The sequence below is a fragment of the Cetorhinus maximus genome, chromosome 5 (assembly GCF_964194155.1).
Source record: "Cetorhinus maximus chromosome 5, sCetMax3.hap1.1, whole genome shotgun sequence".
In the NCBI taxonomy this organism is placed as follows: domain Eukaryota; kingdom Metazoa; phylum Chordata; class Chondrichthyes; order Lamniformes; family Cetorhinidae; genus Cetorhinus; species Cetorhinus maximus.
The window spans coordinates 130,011,299-130,032,288 of NC_135883.1; the positions used below are offsets into that span (position 1 = coordinate 130,011,299).

General features: G+C 42.0%; 1 long non-coding RNA gene across 2 annotated transcripts in view; it reads left to right on the top strand.

Moving 5' to 3' along the window:
- LOC144680362 (uncharacterized) overlaps window positions 1–20,990 on the top strand; it is a 195,222-nt gene that overhangs the window by 19,620 nt on the left and 154,612 nt on the right. The window contains exon 3 of one of the 2 annotated variants that reach the window (XR_013576549.1): window positions 7,606–7,693. The exons of the other annotated variant lie outside the window; for it this stretch is intronic. This is a non-coding gene — a long non-coding RNA (uncharacterized LOC144680362). Of the gene's footprint in view, window positions 1–7,605; window positions 7,694–20,990 lie in introns of those variants that run through there. 2 annotated transcript variants of the gene reach the window in all.

A 20,990-nucleotide genomic window follows, 5' to 3' on the forward strand; every position in this document is an offset into this window, starting at 1 on the left:
AAATCCCTTTAAGCTGAGGCAACTCTGCTGAGTCAGGAAATTTCCTGACTTGAGCAACGCGCCTCAGAAGCAAAAAACCAGCACCTTAAACCTCCCATCTCTTAATAGTGGATATCTACAGTCTGTGCTTAGAAAATTTCGATATCTTCATATCTTCATAAGTTCTTATGGAGTAGGTAGAAACTTCTGAAATGTTTCTACCTATTAAACATATCCTCTTTAGCTTGAAGGTTTATAGAGACAGGTGGAAAAGATGTCAATTTTTCCTCCAGAAAGATCAAATTTCTTGTTGGTTACTCAAAGCTATCATAAAGTGACATCCCTATGTCCTTTGAACTGTAATTTTGTTTCATTCATATTTTATGCTGACTGATAACATGTCCAGCAAAGAGTGAATTCCAATAACTGGCTTCCCTGGAAACATGGAAGGCCATGTGATGAGCTTTTAAGTCTCATCAGAAGCACCAGACAATTAGATTCAGCAGCTGAGTACGCCTCCTGTAAGGAGAAGGGGTTCATTTTTTCCCACATAACAAAAAGAGCTGTCTTACTTAAAGTCATATATGTCTGTTTCTTTTATACCTCACTTAAGTGTTTGCAAGTCCATTAATGTTTGAGGAGCCAAATGGCCTACTCCTGCTCCTAATTTGTATATTCGTACATATATTCTTATGTTCATATGTTAAAGGCACTAACTTTGGATCTAAACAACCTGTTTTTTGGGTGGTACAAGTGCCCTTTGAGCTCCAAAATGGCACCCTAGATGGGCGCAGACCTCTGGAGTGAGTCAGACGGGTTGGTGAGGGCAGTGAGCTTGCACTGGAAGATCACAGAGGAGGCTTATTGTGATGTTAATCAGTGTGTAATGCTGATTTGATGCCAGCACTGCCATTTTGGAGCTCAAAACCCCAGCTAAAGCCCTCGCTTTCAACTTTGCACAGCCCAACTAGTTCAGCAGTAGGAAGGACCCTCCCCAACCCCACCCCCCCAACCCCACTCCATCCCCTCAATGCAGCTGGTGCGGTTTAAAGGGGTCGTCAACTAATCGTAGGTTGTTTGCTGTTTGATTTTTACCGAGTGTTGCTGAACTTGTGAAGTGTTTGGTGCTTTGTATTGTTATTTAAAGCTGCTGAAGCCTACAGAGAGTGGTGTAACAGGTGCTGAAGGATTTTGTCCTGACTTTAAGGCTTCTCAGAATCACAGTGCAGAAGGAGGCTATTCGGTCCATCGTGTCTGCACTGGCTCTCCGAATGCGCAACTCACCGAGTGGCATTCCCTCGCCTTCTCATCATAACCCTGCATATTCTTCCTTTTCAGCTAAAGTCTAATTCTCTTTTGAATGGCTCAATTGAACCTTCCTCCATCACAATCTCTGGCAGTGCATTCCAGACCTTAACCACTTGCTGCTTTAAAAAAAGTTTTTCCTCGTGTCGCCTTTGCTTCTTTTACCAATTATTTTAAATCTCTGCCCTCTCATTCTCGATCCTTTCACGAGTAGGAACAGTTCCTCCCTACCTACTCTGATCAGGCCCCTCATGATTTTGAATACCTCTCTCAAATCTCCTCTCAACCTTCTCCTCTCCAAGGAAAGCAGTCCTAATTTCTTCAATCTACCTTCGCAACTGAATTTCCTCATCCCCAGAGCCATTCTTGTGAATTTTTGCTGCACTCTCTCCAATGCCTTCACAGCTCTCCTGAAGGGTGGCACCCAGAACTGGATGCAATACTCCAGCTTAAGCCAAACTAGTGTCCTTTAGAAGTTCAACATAACCTTCTTACTCTTGTATTCTATGCTCCTATTAATAAAGCCTTGGATACTGTATGCTTTATTAACTGTACCAATTCGGTCACCCCGAAACAAGTGTGTAACCGGATCCTTCAGCCCCAACAAACCAGGACACTGGATCCAACAAACTGGCGACGAGAGTAAAAAGCAAGAAAAGACATGAAAGAACCAGGTAAAAAACAATAAAGAACGAAGGGAATCAGAGGAACCGAAATTGGGCCGTACCCAATTTCATCACATTTCCACTTCTCTTCAGCTCTGAAGAAAGGTCATACAGACTCAAAACGTTAACTCTGTTTCTCACTCCATAGATGCTGCTGGACCTGCTGAGTTTTCCTTGCATTTTCCGTTTTTGTTTCAGATTTCCAGTATCCGCAGTATTTTGCTTTTATCTGCAGTAAGCATCAATTGCTTATGCCACAATTCATTGTTCAACCTATGATATTCCATCTACTTATGAGTTACTTTGATCAAACTCGTCACATTCTTAATAAGAACATTGAACTTTTAAACTATTTCTCTTTACATCCCTGAACATTTAGCCATTTGCACATTATTTGATTATGTTTGCCAGTTGGATAAATAGGTTATGCCACAGTTCCCTATTGCGCATTCTCTGTTGACAGGGGGATGAGGGCTTAAAGTAACTTGCAAGTTATACAGCCAGTGTTTTACAACCTTTGAAACCAATTTAATTAGCCCCTGATGAGAAGAAAATACCCTACATGATCGAAATTACAGGCTGGGCGGAGATTATAAGAAATTAGTTCAGCTTCAGGCATCAGGTAACAAATAAACTACCAGATCTTCACTATAGCTGTTTATGCTGTCACTTGAATCTCTTGATCAGATTACTGCTTCCGTCCTGTATCCTTGATTTCTGTTTACATGTAATGGCCTTAAAATGTTACGATGACTTGCTCTTTTAAAATGAATCTAATTTTTGACATTTAGAAGGCTAGTTTCTTTTTAACTGTGTCTAATTTTGAAACTCCTGCCATGTTAACTTGTAATGAATGTTACACAGAGACAAAAGCAACGTCAATCACGCCCTTTAATGTTCTCTATGGGTCTATAAAACTAAGTCCGGAACTACAAAGACAATTAATATTGAAACATGTTATGGTGAAACCGTAGATACAAAGTAGCATAAAGATGAAATAGGGGTTATTTCCCTCCGAGTAGAAAGTGCAATGAAAAAGTGGACATGAGTAAGTAGGTAAGCAAGACCGGTAATAATGAGAAAGAAAGCAAAAGACCAATGTCTAATGTTACTTTTTTTATTCTTTCATGAGATCTGGGCATCGCTGGCTAGGCCAGCATTTGTTGTCCATCCCTAAATGCACTTGAGAAGGTGGTGCTGAGCTGTCTTCTTGAACCACTGCAGTCGATATGGTGTCGGTACACCCACAGTGCTGTGAGGAGAGGAATTCCCAGGTTTTTGACCCAAAAACAGTGAAGAAACGACGATATAGTTCAAAGTCAGGATGGTGTGTGGCTTGGAGGGGAAATTGCAGGTGGTGGGGTGTTCCCATGCGTCGACTGCCCTTGTCTATCTAGATGGTAGAGGTCGTGGGCTTGGAAGGTGCTGTCAAATGAGGCAGTGCATCTTGTATATGGTACACCTGCTATCACTGTGCATCAGTGGTGGAGGGTATGAATGTTTAAGGTGGTGAATGAGGTGCTTTCTCTTGGATGGTGTTGAGCTTCTTGAGTGTTGCGGGAGCTGCACTCATCCAGGCAAGTAGAGGGTATTCCATCACACTCCTGCCTTCTGCCTTGTAGAGATGGTGGACAGTTTTAGGGAGTCAGGAGGTGAGTTACTTGCTGCAGAATTTCCAGCCTCTGACCTGCTTTTGTAGCCACAATATTTATATGGTTGGTCCAGCTCAGTTTCTGGTCAAGGGTAAGCCCAAGGATGATGTTGGGCTTCAGTGATGATAATGCTGTTGAATGTCAAGGGGTGATGGTTAGATTCTCTCTTGTTGGAGATGGTCATTGCCTGGCACTTATGTGGCACAAATGTTACTTGCCACTAATCAGCCCACGTCTAAATGTTGTCCAGGCCTTGCTGCAAGTGGGTACAGACTGCTTCAGTATCTGAGTAATTGTGATTGTGAGGGAACATTGTGCAATAGTTAGCAGACATCCCCACTTCTGACATTATGAGGGAGAGAAGGCATTGATGAAGCAGCTGAAGATGGCTGGGCCTTGGACTCTACCCTGAGGAACTCCTGCAGTGATGTCCTGGAGCCTAGATGATTGGCCTCCAACATTCACAAGAATCTTCCTTTGTGATAGGTGTGACTGCAACCAATTGAGAGTTTTTCCTCTTGATTCTCAGTTTTGCTAGGGCTCCTTGAATCTATATTGGGTCACATGCTGCCTTGATGTCAAGGTCAGTCGGTCTCACCTCACCTCTGGAATTCAGCTCCTTTGTCCATGTTTGTATGTAATGACCCACATCCTTCTGATTGTGGTGAGAGTGCTGCCAACTGAACCATGGCTGACCTGCAAAGAATTAAAACCCCTGCAACATGGTCTAGAGCTGAGTGGCCACGGCAAAAACCAAACTAAGAAATAATGAGCAGGTTATTGTTGTGTAAGTGATGCTTGATAACACTGTCGATGACACCTTCTATCAGTTTGCTGATGATCAAGAGTAGGCTGACGGGGCAGTAATTGGCTCGATTGGATTTGTTCTGCTTTTTGTGGACAGGAAATACCGGGAAAATGTTTGCACATTTTTGGGTAGATGCCAGTGTTGTAGCTGTACAGGAGCAGCCTGTCTAAAGGCACAACTGGTTCTGGAGCACAAGTCTTCAGTACCACAACCAGGATGTTGTCAAGGCCCATAACCTTTGTTGTATCCCGTGCCTTCAGCCGTTTCTTGATGTCAGGTGGAGTGAATCAAATTGACTGGAGACTGGCATTTCTGATGCTGGAGATTTCAGGAGGAGACTGAGGTGGATCATCCATTCAGCACTTCTGGTTGAAGATGGTTGTAAATGCATCAGCCTGGTCTTTTACACTGACCACCATCATTGAGGATGAGGATATTTGTGGAACCTCCTCTTCTTGTAAGCTGTTTGATTGTCCACTACCATTCATGACAAGAACCAGCAGAAATGCAGAACTTGTGGTGTTGCTTAGCTCTGTCTATCGCACACTGCTTCTGCTTTTTAGCATGCACATTTTTAGGCATGCCTGCTGTTGCTCCTAGTATGCTCCCCTGCAGTGTTCTTTGAATCAGAGCTGATCTCCAGACTTGATGGTAATGGTAGAATTCGACTATGAGGTTACAGATTCTGATTGAATACAATTCTGCGAACACTTATGGGCAAAATTGCCTGATGGTTGCCCAGTTTTAAGATGCTGGATTTATTCTGAATCTGTTCCCTTTTGCACGCTGATCATGCCACACAACACGATAGACAGCATCTTCAGTGTGAAGACAAGACTGCTTCACAAGGACTGTGCAGTGTTCACTCCTACCATTACTGTCATGGACAGATGCATCTGAATAGGTAGATTAGTGACGACAAGGTCTAGTAGGTTCTTCCCTCCTGTTGATTCCCTCACTACCTTCTGCAGACCCAGTCTAGCAGCTATGTCCTTTAGGACTCGGCCAGCTCAGTCAGTAGTGGTGATACTGAGCCCACTTGGTTTTGGGCATTGAAGTCCCCCACCCAGGTCACATTCTGTGCCCTTACCACCCTCAGTGCTTCTACCAAGCAGTGTCCAACATGGAGGAGCACTGATTCATCAGCTGAGAAAGGATAGTAGGTGGTAATCAGAAGTTTTGCTTGCTCATATTTGACCAGATGTCATGAGACTTCATGTGGGCTGGAGTCAATGTTGAGGACTCCCAGGACAGCTCCCTCCTGACTGTATACACTGTGCCTTCATCTCTGCCAGTGGGTCTGCCAGGACATATCCAGGAGTGGTGATGGAGGAGTTTGAGACATTGGCTGTGTGGTATGATTTGGTGAGAGTGGCAATGTCAGACTGTTGCTCAATTAGTCTGTGAAACGGTTCTACCAATTTTGGCACAAACCCCAGATGTTAGTAAGGAGGAATTTGCAGGGTCGACTGGGCACAGTGTGCAGTTGTCATTGCTGGTACCCAGGTCGATGCTGGGTGATCAGTCCAGTTTTATTCTTTTTCAGCTTTTCTGCAGCAGTTTGATACAATAAGTACCTTGCTAGGCCAGTTCAGAGGGTAGTTAGTCTATGCATTGATCCAAGTTTAAAAGGGCTGAAAGGCATATTAATGGAAAAGTCAAAAAAGTGCCTGTTAAGGGGTGTGAGGGTCTTCTTAAAGGCCAATCATGCTAAAGTAATTCAATCTTGTTCAGGGGGAAATGTTTAGGAACAAAAATTGTGCTCTGATCTCCCATTAAGAATGAAAAAACTCAAGACTTGCCTGTATCAGCATAATCGAACAGTGGAAGGTGCAGGGGTAACACAGGGTGGAAGGTGTAGTTGGTGGTGGAGGGGTTAGATGACCAAAAGCTTGGTCAAAAAGGCAGATTTTAATGAACGACCTGAAGGAGGAAAGAGAGGGAGAGAGATGGAATGTTTTAGGGAGGAAATCCAGAGCTTAGCCCCGAGATAGCTGAAGAAATGGCTGCCAGTGATTAAAACCAGGAATGCTCAATAGGCCAGCAGAGCGTTGGAATAATCAAACCGAGAGGTAACAAAGGCATAGACCTGAATTTTTCCCTCGTCGGGCAGGCGGGATCGGCAGGCCCGGGAGTGGTGGGGAAATGGGCCCTGACCGCAATCGGCCCCCGATCGCGATTTCACACTGGCTGGCCAATTAACGGCCAGCCAGCGTGAAACGCGCGCTGAAAAGCTCAGCGCTGCCAGAGTGGGGGTGGGCAGAGGGCGGGCGGTGATGTTTCCGATGGCATGGGTGAGCACTTCCACTGAGCTCCCTGAAAGCAGACAGCTGCGTCGGGGAGCTGCAGCCCTGTGAATAATAAAATAAAGCACAAAAAAGCGGCAAAAAATGTCCATGCAACACAATCAAGCACCTGAAAGCAAACCATGTGAAAATGCTGTCCCCTTGGATGAGGCTTCATCAAAAATGTAAAGGCCGTCTGGCTGATTGGCCCGTCCGCTGACCATAAGGTTGGACGCTCCACAAAAAAATCGCTGACAATTGCTCTATTTATGATGAGGGTTCAGCTGCAGATAGGTTGAGGCAAGGTTGAAGTCAGGAAATGTTACAAAGGTGGAAGTAAGCGATCTTAGTGATGATGCGGATGAGTGGTAGGATCATCAACATACACAAAGGAAGTTAGCAAAAGCTGACCAAAAGCTGCAAAAAAGCTGGCGTAATGCCCAAAGAGATTATAACTCAAGAGTCCTGATTATAATCCTATGACATTTAAAAACAAATGGTTTTATGGGATTGCTGTTTAAGCTATAGGTAAGCTCAATATTGCTTCACTCATGTGACAGGAAAATGATGGGCCCAAAGTTCCTTGGCAAATAGATTCACAGAATCTTACAGCACAGAAGTAGGCCATTCAACCTGTCATACCATGCTGCCTCTTTGAAAGAGCTGTCCACATTAGTCCCACACTCCATCTTGTCCCCAATAATCCGACAAATTAGTCCTCTTCAAGCACGTGTGCAAATACTTTTTGAAATTTCCTATGGAATGTTTCATTATGCTACAGATCTTAACAACCATCTGTGTGAAAAATATTCTCCTCCTTTTTCCTCTAGTTCTTTCCCCAATTATTTTAAATCTATGACCTCTGGTTATGACCCACTTGTCTGAAAGAAAGATTTATGTTTATATAACAGATTCATGACCACAGGACACCCCAAAATTCTTTTACAGACAATGAAGTACTTTTGAAGTGTAGGAATCTAGGACGTGCAGCAGCCAATCTCTAAACAGCAAACTCTGACAAACAACAGTGTGATAATAACAAGAGAAATCTGCTTTTGTCATGTTGATTGAGGGATAAATGTTGGCCAGGACACAAGGGTAACTCCCATGCAATTCTTCGGAATAGTGCTGTGGGATCTTTTACATCCACCTAAGCGGGCCTTGGATTAATGTCTCATCTGAAAGATGGTATCTCCAACAATGCAGCACTTCTTCCGTACTGCTCTGGAGTCTCAGCTTTAATTTTTGTGCTCAAGTTCTGGAACCCACATCTTTCTGATTGAGGTGAGAGTGCTACCAACTGAATCACAGCTGACATGTCAAAGAATTGTTCTATCGTAAAGCATCATAACTTTAATTATTTCTATTAAGTCTCCCCTCAGCCTCCTCTGCTGTAAGGAGAACAACCCCAGCTTCTCTATTCATGTGGTTATTCAGTCACTGAGTACATTCAAGATTGAGATCAATAGATTGTACACTCAGTGAACTAAGGGACATGGAGATAGAGCAGGAATGTGGAGGAATTGAGGTTGAAGATCCATCATGATCTTATTGTACAGCGAAGCAGGCTCAAGAGGTCTATTGGCTACACCTGCTCCGACTTTGTTTGTTCTTGTGTTCTTCAAGTGCCTTAATATAGACTGGGATAAAATAATGTGAAGGACAAGGAGGGTGAAGAATTACTAAAATGTGTACAGAAAACTTTCTTAATTGGTATGTTTCTAGGTCAATGACGAAGGAAGCAATGTTGGATCTAGTTCTAGGAAATGAAATAGAGTAAGTTTTTTTTTCTTCATCCATGGAACGTGGGCATCACTCGCTAGACCAGTATGTATTGCCCATCCCTAATTGCCATTGAGAATGTGGTGGTGAGCCACCTTCTTGAACTGCTAGTAGGAAGGGAGTTCCAGGATTTTAACCCAACAATAGTGAAGGAACAGTGTATAGTTCCAAGTCAGGATGGTGTGTGGCATAAAGGGGAACTTGCAAGTGGTGGTGTTCCTGTGCATCTGCTGCCCTTGTTCTACTAGGTGGTGGAGGTCGTGGGTTTGGAGGGTGCTGTCGAGAGAGCTTTGGTGAGTTGCTGCAGTGCATCATGCAGATGGTGGAGGGATTGAATGGTGGAGGTGATGGATCAAACGGGCTGCTTTGTTCTGAATGGTGTCAAACTCCTTGAGTGTTGTTGGAGCTGCACTCATCCAGTCAAGTGGGGAATATTTCATCACACTCCTGACTTGTACCTTATAGATTGTGGACAGGCTTTGGGGAGCCAGGAGGTGAGTTACTCACTGTATAATTCCAAGCCTGTGACCTGCTCTTGTAGTTATAGTACTTAAGTGGAGTGTGTTTCATTGGGAGAACATCTGGGTAATTGTAACCATAATATAAATATGAAAAAGGACAAAGAAAGCCAACTGTATAAGCTTCCAAATAAAAAAGCCAATTTCAGTGATTTGAGAAGGGGCTTGGCACAGTTGGACTGGAAACAAAAATGGGTCAAGAAAGCAGTGAATGAACAATGGCAGGCCTTCAAGATGGGGATAGTTTGAGTACAAATCAAGCATATTCTCATAGGAAGCAAAGGTAGGGCATTCAAAGCCAGAGATCCTTGGATGGCCATGGAAATAAAGGTTAAAATAAAACAGATAAAGGGAGTTTATGACAAATGTCAGATACAGAGTATTTTGCAGAATACAGAGAGTGCAGAGGGAAAAAGAGATATGGGAAGGGCAAGGAGAGAATATGAGAAACGATTAATAGATAACATAAAAGGGACCCAAAAATCTTTTCCAGGCAAATAAAAAGTAAAAGCATAGTTAAAGGAATGATGGGGCCAATTAGAGATGAAAAAGGAAATCTTGTAGAAGCGAAGTGCAAGTCTGAAGTACAGAATAAATACGTTGCATCTCTCTTCTCAAAAGAAGAGGATGAAATTAACATCACAGTAAACATTGCAGCTGCAGAGGAGGAGGGAGTAGAGATAATGGGTAGGATGAAAGTAGACAGAAAATAGGAGCTAAGTAATTTGGTATCACTCAAAGTTAACAAATCACCCTGGTCCAGGTGGGACATATCCTAGATTGCCAAGGGTAGCAATGGTGGAGATGACAGAAGCTCTGAGCACAAGCTTTCAATCCTCCTCAGATTTTTTTAATTAGTTCCTGGGATGTGAGCATCACTGGCAATTCCAGCATTGTTGCCATTTCCTAATTTTCTTTGAGAATGTGGTGACAGAGGATGGGAGAATTGTTAGACCTCTATTCAGAATTTGGAGAGAGAAACTAATAGCTGCTAGCTGGTCAGTCTAACTTCAGTGGTGGAAAAACTACTAGAGAACATTGTAGAAGCAGTAGGTTAATAAGTGACAGTTGGCCTGGAATTATTAAAGGAAAATTGTGTCTGGCTAACCTGATTGAGTGATGAAGTAACAGAGCTGGTTAAAGGTGTGTTGCAACTGGGTAAGGAGAAGTGAGATGGCTGCCCTTCTATACAGCCCCCTCAGTTAGTCACAACACAAGTTTTAATTTTTTTAGTTTTTCTTTTCCCCTTAAGTACCTTTTCCAATCCAAATGTATTTATTTGTTAATAAGAAGCCAAGCAAACTGGGTTTTCTTGAGTCAAGGAAAGAATAATTTTATTAGTCACTAAACCTGAGAAAAGATTTTAAAAAAGATGTGATGACACACACAAAGAGATCAGAAGTAGGGAAGTTAGGGTCCAATAATAAGTTAAAAGAACATACGATTAGTCCTTTTCTTGTCTTTGAGGCGTAAATTGTTGAATATTGCGGCTGTTTGAAGTTAGTTGATTTCCTGTAGAATTCTCGAGTTGACTTGGTTCAGGTCTTTGTTGAAGGCATTCTTTTAGCTTCAAAGAGATGGAAAGAGGAGGAGATCTTTACTGTTCTCTTCCAGTAGTGTTTTTAGATGACTGTGATGTTTCTCTCTCCTCCTCCTGATTCTGCTTGGCAGAACCAGGTTTTAAGACTCCTGTCTGTATATTCCCAGAAAGGAATTTGATTAGTCAGCTTACAGTCATTGTTACAGACCAAGTAATCCCATCTATTGATCTTTTCATCTCCAAAACTTTTGACAGATTTCAATATAGAAATCAACAGGAGATGGTGTTATTTCTTTCTCCACAGGGGGTTTTGAATGTTTGATGAGTGTCTGGCTAGTTAGCAGTTCCCATTGTCTTGATAGAACTATAGCTGATCAAAGTCCAGCACTTTGCATTTTTAATGCCTTCCTTTCGAGAGAGTCCCTATTTTAAGTGGACCTTGACACCCACAGGTGTAAAATTCACGCAATAGGTCTGCAGTGCAATTCATATAGAAACTTTCCAGAGAAGTGGTCAACTTTACAGTATCAGACATCAAGCAACTCAGGATAGCCTTTTTTTTTGATCGTTATTTTTTTTGTATATTTTTTTAAACAGGTCTCTTTTAAACAGTTTAATATGTCTGTGGTTAGCTGGTGAAGTTGTAGGTAGATCTCACTTAGTCACAGCTTCCTGTCCTCGTAACAAAGGTGATGCAGTACATGTTGTATACATGAATTTTCAAAAGGCGTTTGATAAGGCATCTTATAACAAACTATTGGAATGTTGGTAACTCAGATATGTAATTGCCTAATGGATAAGATGCATGGACTAGTGGTAAATAAACGTTTTTCTAACTGGAGAAAAGTATGCAGCGGAGTCCCTTTGGGGTTAGCATTAGATCCACTACTTCAATTGTATATGAATTGTATAGGGAGGACGATTTCAAATTTTGTGAATGATATAGAACTTGGCAATGTGGCAGTCACCATTAAGATAGTAATCTTTAGGAAGGCATGGACAGACTGATGAAGCGGGTTGACAAATGTTTGATTCAGCTTAATGCTGTAAGTGTAAAGTGATGCACTTTGGAAAGAACAACATGGAGAGGCAGCATAATCTAAATGGTACTAGCTTGAGGAGGGTGAAGGGGTTGTGGGTGGGAGGGTGCTGCAAGAGCAGAGGAACCTGGGGGTACATGTTCAAAAATCTTTGAAGATGGCAGGGCCAGATGCTAAAAACAGTTAAGAAAGCTTATGGCATTCTTGACTTTGTAAGCTGGATACAATAGCAAGGAAGTCGTGCTAAAATTTTACGAATCACTGGTTCGGCCTCAGCTCCTGTATTGTGTATAATTCTAGGCCCTATACTTTTTAGGGAGGTTACCACAGCCTTGGAGAGGGCACTGAGATGGTTTACCAGATTGATACCAGCAATGAGGGACTTCAGTTATGTGGAGAGATTGGAAGCATAAGAACATCTAAAAAAGAATTTTATTGAAAGCTACAATTAATCATTTGGAAATGAATGACTTGTTTTTATATATTTTTTTCTCCCTGTTGCAACAATAATACATTTGCACAGGACCAAAGTCTCTCTAGTCATACAGGAGGAAGAATTGTGGTCAAGAAATTGGAAGTCCAGGTTTCCCTGCAGACAGTGTGTTTTGACCTCACAGCATGCATACTTATTTCCAGCAGATTACCCACAAGCCAACTGGGTTGATTGGTTGGTTCACTATTTGGCGGGGAATGTCCAGAAGAGGCTGCCCAGGAGCCGGGTAGTGGGAACATGGGGTGGGGGTGGGTGTTCCTGGTATAGATGGGGGTCTCTGCTCCTTGGTGACCAGGTATTGTGGGCATGATGTGAGGGGTGTATTGTAGGGTATTGACCCATTGACAAAGAGGCAATTGTGATGTATGTCAAAGTCAAGATTGTGTTTGACTTGGAGGGAAGTTTGGTGGTAAGGGTGTTCCTGTGATATTACTATTCTTGTTGTTCTTGGCTGTAGAGGTCACAGAGAAAGGAGATGTTGTTGGCATAACCTTAGTGAGTTCATATGGTGCATACTGCAGCCAGAATATACTGGTAGTGGAGGAATTAAATACTGGCAGGGGCACAGCGTATGTTGGGCAAATTTGCAGATGATAGCCGGAGGGAGGTGGAGCAATCGTATTTAAGTAATTTGAGACATGACATATGGTAAGTGTAACATGCTTGTGAGGAACAAGTGACTTTGGGCAAACAGTTCACAAAGCTTTCCACCACTGGGATTTCTCTCACCTCATGTGTGTGTCTGTTATAAATTGATAGAGATTGATAACCATGATTAGTCAACAACTCCATTATTGTTATATCATGTGACTACCACAATGGTAGTAGGCAAACTAGAGGGACTGTGGTCCATTATTCATTGAGCAATTCCTACTTTCCTATCCAATGAAGGAGTAAAGGAATCACAGAGGGCCCAGGGCTATGTTTACAAGAAGCAGAACTATGGCAGGTGAAATCCAATACAGATAAATATGAAGTCTTTTGTTCCAGGGGCAAGTGGGGACTTGCCTGGAAGTAGCTAGGTATCAATTAATGGAGCAAACAGAATGTTAAACAATATTACTAAATTAGTACAGTTTAAGTCTGAGTCTCGAGTGTGCTGGTTGGGCCACATTTTGAACATTGTACTCAGTTTTGATCATCAGATCACCAGGGATTTATCCAAACTCTGGAAGCTTTGCAACAAAGGGTGTCAGTGGATCAAACAAGGAGGAAAGCATTGAAAAAACTTGGACCCATTGATCTTGAAAGGAGGCAAATGAGAGGAAATGTGAGATTGTAAGTTTAAAAAAAAAGAAACCCTGGGCATTACTTTAAGTTAAACCTTGACTGCAAGTCAACATAGATGAAAAACTAATAAAAGACAAGTTTGAAACTGATGTTAGGAGACACTTTTCCACACAATGACTGAATGATTTGTAAAATGGATAGGAGAGAAGTAAAGATACTGGAGCAATTTAAGAGACTGTCGTATAAAGGGTTAATGTTAAATATGTAAATATAGTCTACATGATCAGTGATGTAAGATCACATGACAACTGAACATGGAGAGAGATAGTTCTATGTAGAACCCCAATCTGAGTCTATATTGTACATAGTTAGTGTTTATATTAAACAAAAGGGAGTTTACCAAAAGCCTCGCCCTCTAGCAGTTTCAGGAAATGCAGACCACGAACAACCCTTCTAAGACTATCAATGAATGATAACAAAGAGACAATTGTATTCTCAGAGGGTAAACATAGGATTTTATAGAAGGATGACCAAATGCTGCCCATATCTGTACATTTGTATGTAGCTGGGAAGTCAGGTGTGATGCTGCAATTGGCCTCAGGACCTGATGGTTTAGTAGGTAAAACATTAGCCAGGATTCTCAATCCCAGTCGCTATCAAATAGCCCCTGGTGGAAATTGTGCAGGACTAGCCTCAAATGTGATGCCTTCCACAGTTAAGCAGCCTGAAAAATGCTGGCTGGACTCGCACATGCAAAATGAGCTGGTTGAGGTATCTACAGAACTGCCAGTATCTGTGAAGCTGCTACCTTAGCAAAAAATTAAGCCCCTCCAGGAGAGAAGGGAAGAACATTGATTTTCTTAAATACATATGGGGCTTGCTTAAACCAAGCTTGCTCATTGTTTAAGAGAGCGCTGCACATTACGATCAATTGAGTATGAAAAATTACAATATAGTACCAAGATTAATAAACTTAAATAGCACCATTTGGCCTTATGATCATTGCCAGTCCCATGTGTCTCATCATTACTCGTCGCCACTTGGGAGCTGGAGTAATAACCACCTCCCAGCTACTAATGGCCATAATATCCTCCACCATGTTGTAACTGGCACATTAAGGGTCACACTGCTATTTCCTTTTAGTGCAATCAAGTACATTTCACAGCTGCCTGGGTAAATGAAGAACACATGCTGAAGCACAAATTGCAGTTCAATGAAGACTTTCAATGTATTTAAGTATTCAACAAAATATTGAAAATAACCTTCAGATGTACATCGTCAAAAAAAGGGCTTATGTTGTGCAAGTGGTAAGTAGCCTCGAGCAAATCCTGAATCTAGAAATTTTGGCCTGAGCTTCACAATTCTGTTCTTTGGCTCTTTCTCAATTGCCAGCTGAATTTCTTCATCAAATAAACTTCCTACTATGGTTTTACAGAAGGAAACCTGAGGTTGTATCTATCTGCATTAATTGTGTATGTTAGTGAACCCAATTAGATCAAATCTTTCTTTAACCTACAAGTTGAATGTGTTTTCTCTCTCCTTTTTATATATCCCATGCCAGTGATCTTCCCGTCCATCCTGACCTCTACTAATGCTGCCCAGAGAGAGGGACTAGTTGTTGTATGAGAAGCATTGAGATTGACTTGCTGTCTGGTTCTTCCTATCTTGGGAGATAAGGCTTTGCTTTCACTCAGTACTCCTTCTGCTGACATGATGATGAACATGAGCTGGTTTCAAGGGGAAAACTGGATTGAACCATACTCCTTAATCATTTAGATTAATTCCTGCAAAGATGATTTGACCACAGTTTGAGTGCAGACTATGAGATTTTATGAGTAAATATGTAGCTTCCTTTAAAATGTTTCTGCGCTACATTGAATAGGGCCCTAAAAACAGGATTGTGATGTGCAATTAACCAGAACCCATACCTTCTGATGCAGGCAGCAAACTAACTTTGTGCTGCCTGCTCATTATTATATATTTTATATGTCTCAGAGATGACATGAGTTTCTAAGTGTGCAACAGGTTTATTTAAAATTTTATTTAAACAGGTTTATTTTAAGTTTTAAAGTATCTCTACATTCACAAAATATCTACACTCATGCTTACAACTTAGCTTCTAATAGCTTTTGTGGTGTTTTCTTTGCTCAGTGTCCACACCCAGGCTTAACCAATCAAGCACAATGAGCACAGATCAGTTACCAGACTGATATAGCCAAACACAGAAAAACTGAACAATTTAACTCTACACTCATTACCATAATTGTAGCATGCAGCCAGCCTGAAGCACACTGCTGAATGACTGCATATGTGAGCAAGCAAAATTGTGGGAGGCTAGTATCACGTAAAAATATTCCGCACTAAAAGCCAGCCTCTACCAGGCTTGACTGGAAATGACCGGTAAAGGGTGTCAGAACAGGAAGAACACTGAATAATGGTGCAACAGGGCAGAAAGCATACTCCCAGTGTCTTTGACACAGCACAGGAGGCCCTGGTGCAGGTAATGGACAGGAGGAGAGATCCATAGCGTACAGGAGGCCTGACACTGGGAACAGAGAGTCATCAGAGTCAATGCCAACAATCTATCGCTGAGGACCTGGGTGGTGTGCAGGAAGAAGGTGAATGATCTCACAAGATCAAGGACAGTGAATGCATCTTCAAATGACCTAAGGTTAAAAATGAACCACTGGCCTCATACACTGCTCAATTCACCACATGTCCTTTATTCACCTACCAATAGTCTCTCTCACTCGTGACTCATAAGGACTTAAGAACATAAGAAATAGGAGCAGGAGGAGCAGGAGTGCTGCTTTGGGCTGCATTAGAGAGCTTCGGTTGGAGTTTAGTGAGAGAGGGACTTTTAAGTGTTAATTTCTATCTAAAGTTTAATATTTCTGTAATTTAGCAACAAACTAAAAGTTGCTCTTTGGGTTGGGAGAAGGTGTCAGCTGTGGCTCAGTTCATAGCACCCTTGCCTTTGAATCAGAGGGTTGTGGGTTCATATCCCACTCCCGGAAACCAAGAACTGTGATTGTACTTGAAAGAGTTGCAATCTGTGACTGTTGATAACTCAAAAAGAGTTTCAAACAGGGGTTATACAGGCTCTGCTTGCAGCTGCAGCTAGTTAGTTAACTAGCTTAAACAGGTTTTCAGAAGCTAGATTCAGACAGCATAAAAGCAAGTCATCTACAGTGCTGCCTTTGTCTGCACTGGGGTGCTGCTTTGGGCTGCATTAGAGTGCTTAAGTTGGAGTTTGGTGAGAGAGGGAGTTTGCTGAAGAGGAAAGGAGGGATCATTTTATTTTCTACCTTTCCTCAGTAAGAAGAGCGACAGCCTTGGTAAGTAGGACCTGGTGAGTATTTACTCTGTCCTTAATATTCTCTGAACTAGAGGAAGATAAAGTAAAGGGAGTAATTTAAGGGTAAGTCATGGCAGGGCAGCTCAGCCAAGTGGAATGCTCCTCCTGTGCGATGTGGGAAGGCAGGGACTCTTCCAGGACCATCATGTGTGCAGGAAGTGTCTCCAGCTGCAGCTACTCAAAATCTGTGATTCAGAGCTGGAGCTGCGGCTGGAGTCACTGTGGAGCATCCGCAAGGATGAGATCTTCGTTGATAGCATGTACAGTGAGGTGGTCACATGACAGGTAAAGGGTGCACAGGCAGAAAGGGAATGGGTAACTGTCTGACAGAGTAAAAGCACTAGGCAGGTAATGCAGGAGTCCCCTGGGTCCATCTCCCTCTCCAAAAGATTTTCCATTTTAGATACTGCTCGGGGAGATGGTTTCTCAAGGGAATGCAGCAAGAGCCATGCAGGGAAAGATTGGGAGAACAATAATGATAGTCTATCATAAGGGGAACAGAAAGACGTTCCTGTGGCCGCAGACGTGATACCAGGATAGCATATTGCCCCTCTGGTGCCAGAGTCAAGGATGTCACTGAGTGGGCTGCAGGACATAGGTAAAAAGAAGGATGGGGTCCTGAAAGCAGAATATAGGGAGGTAAGAAATAAATTAAAAAGCAGGATCTCAACGGTATAATCTCAGGATTACTCCCAGTGCCACGTGCTAGCGAGATCAGGAACTGAAGAATAGACCAGATGAATGTGTGGCTAGAGAGATGGTGTAGGAGGGAGTAATTTAGATTCCTGAGGCATTGGGGCTGATTCTGGGGAAGATGCGAGCTGTACAAGCTCGACAGGCTGCGCACCAGCAGAACCGGGACTAATATCCTCACAGGGGTATTTGCTAGGACTGTGGGAGAGGGTTTAAACTAGATTGGCAGGGGGATGGGAACCTGAGCGGGGAGAAACAAGAGAGGGAAACAAAGATAGGAATGAAAGACAGAAAAGTAGAAAGCAAAAGTGGAAGGCAGAAGAAACAAGGCCTGTCAGCAAATAGGGCCATAGTACAAAAAAAAGTGTAAAAATGTTAAAAAGACAAGTCTAAAGGCTTTGTATCCAAATGCAGGGAGCATTTGCAATAAAGTAGATGAATTAACAGTGCAAATAGATGTAAATGGGTATGATATGATTGCGATTAAGGAGACATGGCTGCAGGGTGACCAAGGCTGGGAACTGAATATCCAAGCGTACTCAATATTTAGGATGGACAAGCAAAAAGGAAAAGGAGGTGGCATGGCGTTGTTAGTTAAGGACGAACTCAGTGCAATAATGAGAGAGGACGTTGGCTCAGAAAATCTGGATGTAGAACCAGTCTGGATGAAGCTAAGAAGCAACAAGGGGAGGAAAACATTAGTGGGAGTTGTCTGTAGGCCTCCAAACAGTAGCCATAAGGTAGGGGACAGCATTAAACAGGAAATTAGAGATGTATATAACAAGGGTGCTACAGTAATCATGGGTGACTTTAATCTACATACAGACTGGGCAAACCAAATTAGCAATAATGCTGTGGCAGATGAATTCCTGGAGTCTGTACTAAATGGTTTTTTAGACCAGTATGTCAAGGAACTGACCAGGGAACAAGCTATCCTTGATTTGGTATTGTGCAATGACAGGTGGTTAATTAATTATTTTGCTGTGCGGGGCCCTTTAGAGAACAGTGACCATAACATGATGGAATTCTTCATTAGGATGGAAAGTGAAGTAGTCCAATCCAAAACTAGGGTCCTAAATCTTAACAAAGGAAATTACGAAGGTATGAGGCCTAAGTTGGCTAAGATAAATTGGGGAACTTCATTAAAAGGCATGACAGTGGATAGGCAATGGTTAATATTTAAGGAACAAATGTACGCATTGTAACAGCTATACATTTCTTTCTGGCATAAAAGCACAACAGGAAAAGTAGCCCAACCATGGCTAACAAAAGAAATCAAGGATATTATTGGATCCAAAAAGTAGTCATATAAAGTTGCTAGAAAAAGTAGCAATCAAAGAATGATTGGGAACAGTTTAGAATTCAGCAAAGAAGGACCAAGAGATTGATTAAGAGGGGAAAAATAGAATATGAAAGTAAACTTGCAAGGAAAATAAAAATGGACTGTAAAGGCTTTTATAAGTATGTAAGAAGAAAAAGATTGGTGAAGATCAATGGAGGTCCCTTACAGTTTGAAACAGGAGAATTTATAATACAGAACAAGGAAATGGCAGAACAATTAAACAACTACTTTAGTTCTGTCTCCCAAAGGAAGACACAAATAACTTCCCAGAAATACTACGGAACCAAGGGTCTAGTGAGAAGGAGGAATTGAAGGAAATTAGTATTACTAAAACAATAGCACTGGAGAAATTAATGAGACTGAAAGCCGATAAATCTGCAGGGTCCGATAATCTACATCCCAGGGTACTAAAGGAGGTGGCCATGGAAATAGTGGATGCGTTGGTTGTCATCTTCCAAAATTCTATAGATTCTGGAACAGTTCCGGCAGGTTGGAAGGTGCCAAATGTAACCCCATTATTTAAAAAAGGAGGGAGGGAAAAAACAACAAATTGCAGACCAGCTAGCCTAACATCAGTAGTACATACTAAGGATTAGGAACAGGAGTATGCCGCTCGGCCCCTCGAGCCTGCTCTGCCATTCAATAAGATCATGGCTGATCTGAATGTAACCTCAACCACACATTCCTGCCTACCCCCAATAACCTTTCACCGCCTTGCTAATCAAGAAGCTATCTAGCTCTGCCTTAAATATATTCAAAGACTCTGCTTGCACCACCTTTTGAGGAAGAGAGTTCCGAAGACTTGTAACCCTCTGATAGAAAAAATTTCTCCTCATCTCTGTTTTAAATGAGCAACCCCTTATTTTTAAACAGTGATCCCCAGTACTAGATTCTCCCACAGGAGCAAATATCCTCTCCACAACCGCCCTGTCGAGACCCCTCAGGATCTTAAAGGTTTCAATTAAGTCACCTCTTACTCTTCTAAATTCCCGTGGATACAAGTCTAACCTGTTCAGCCTTCCCTCATAGGGCAACGCGCCCATTCCTGGTATGATCTAGTAAACCTTCTCTGAACTGTTTCTAATACATTTACATCTTTCTTTAAATAAGGAGACCAGTATTGTACACAATACTCCAGATTGGATCTCACCAATGCCCTTTATATCTGAAGCATAATCTCCCTACTTTTGTAATAAATTCTCCTCATAATAAATGATAACATTCTACTAGCTTTCCTAATTACCTGCTGTACCTGCATACTAACCTTTTATGAATCATGCACTAGGACATCCAGATCCCTCTGAATCTTAGAGCTCTGCAATCTGTCACCATTTAGATAATAAGCTTCTTTTTTATTCTTCCTGCCAAAATGAACAATTTCACATTTTCCCACATTATACTCCACTTGCAAGATATTTGCCTATTCACTTAACCTATCTATGTCACTTTGTAGCTTCCTTGTGTCCTCTTCACAATTTACTTTCCTACCTACCTTTGTGTCATCAGCAAATTTAGCAACCATTCCTTCAATCCCTTCATCCAAGTCATTTACATAAATTGTGAAAAGCTGAGGCCCCAGCACTGATCCCTGTGGTATACCACTCATCACATCCTGCCAACCAGAAAAAGACCCATTTATGCCAACTCTCTGCTTCCTGTTAGTTAACCAATCTTCTATCCATGCCAAAATGTTACCCCCTACACCATGATCTTTTATTTTCTGCAATAACCTTTGATGTGGCATTTTATCAAATGCCTTCTGGAAATCTAAGTACAGTACATCCACCAGTTCCCCTTTATCCACGACACATGTGACTCCTTCAAAGAATTCCAATAAATTGGTTAAACATGATTTCCCTTTTACAAAACCATGTTAACTCTGCCTGATTGCCTTGAAATTTTCTAAATGCCCTGCTATAACATCTTTAATAATAACTTCTAACATTTTCCCTATGACAGATGTTAGACCAACTGGCCTATAGTTTCCTGCTTTCTGTCTCCCTCCCTTTTAGAATAAAGGAGTTATATTTGCTATTTTTCAATCGAATGGAACCTTGCCCGAATCTAGGGAATTTTGGAAAATTAAAACCAGTGCACCAACTATCTCACTGGCCACTTCTTTCACGACCTTAGGGTGAAGTCCATCCGGAACTGGGGATTTGTCAGCCCGCAGACCCAACAATTTGCTCAATACCACTTCCCCTGCGATTGTAATTTCCCCGAGTTCCCATTGTTAATTCTTATTTAAATACCAATAGAAATTCTTACTCTCCATCTTTATGTTACTAGCTAACTTTCCC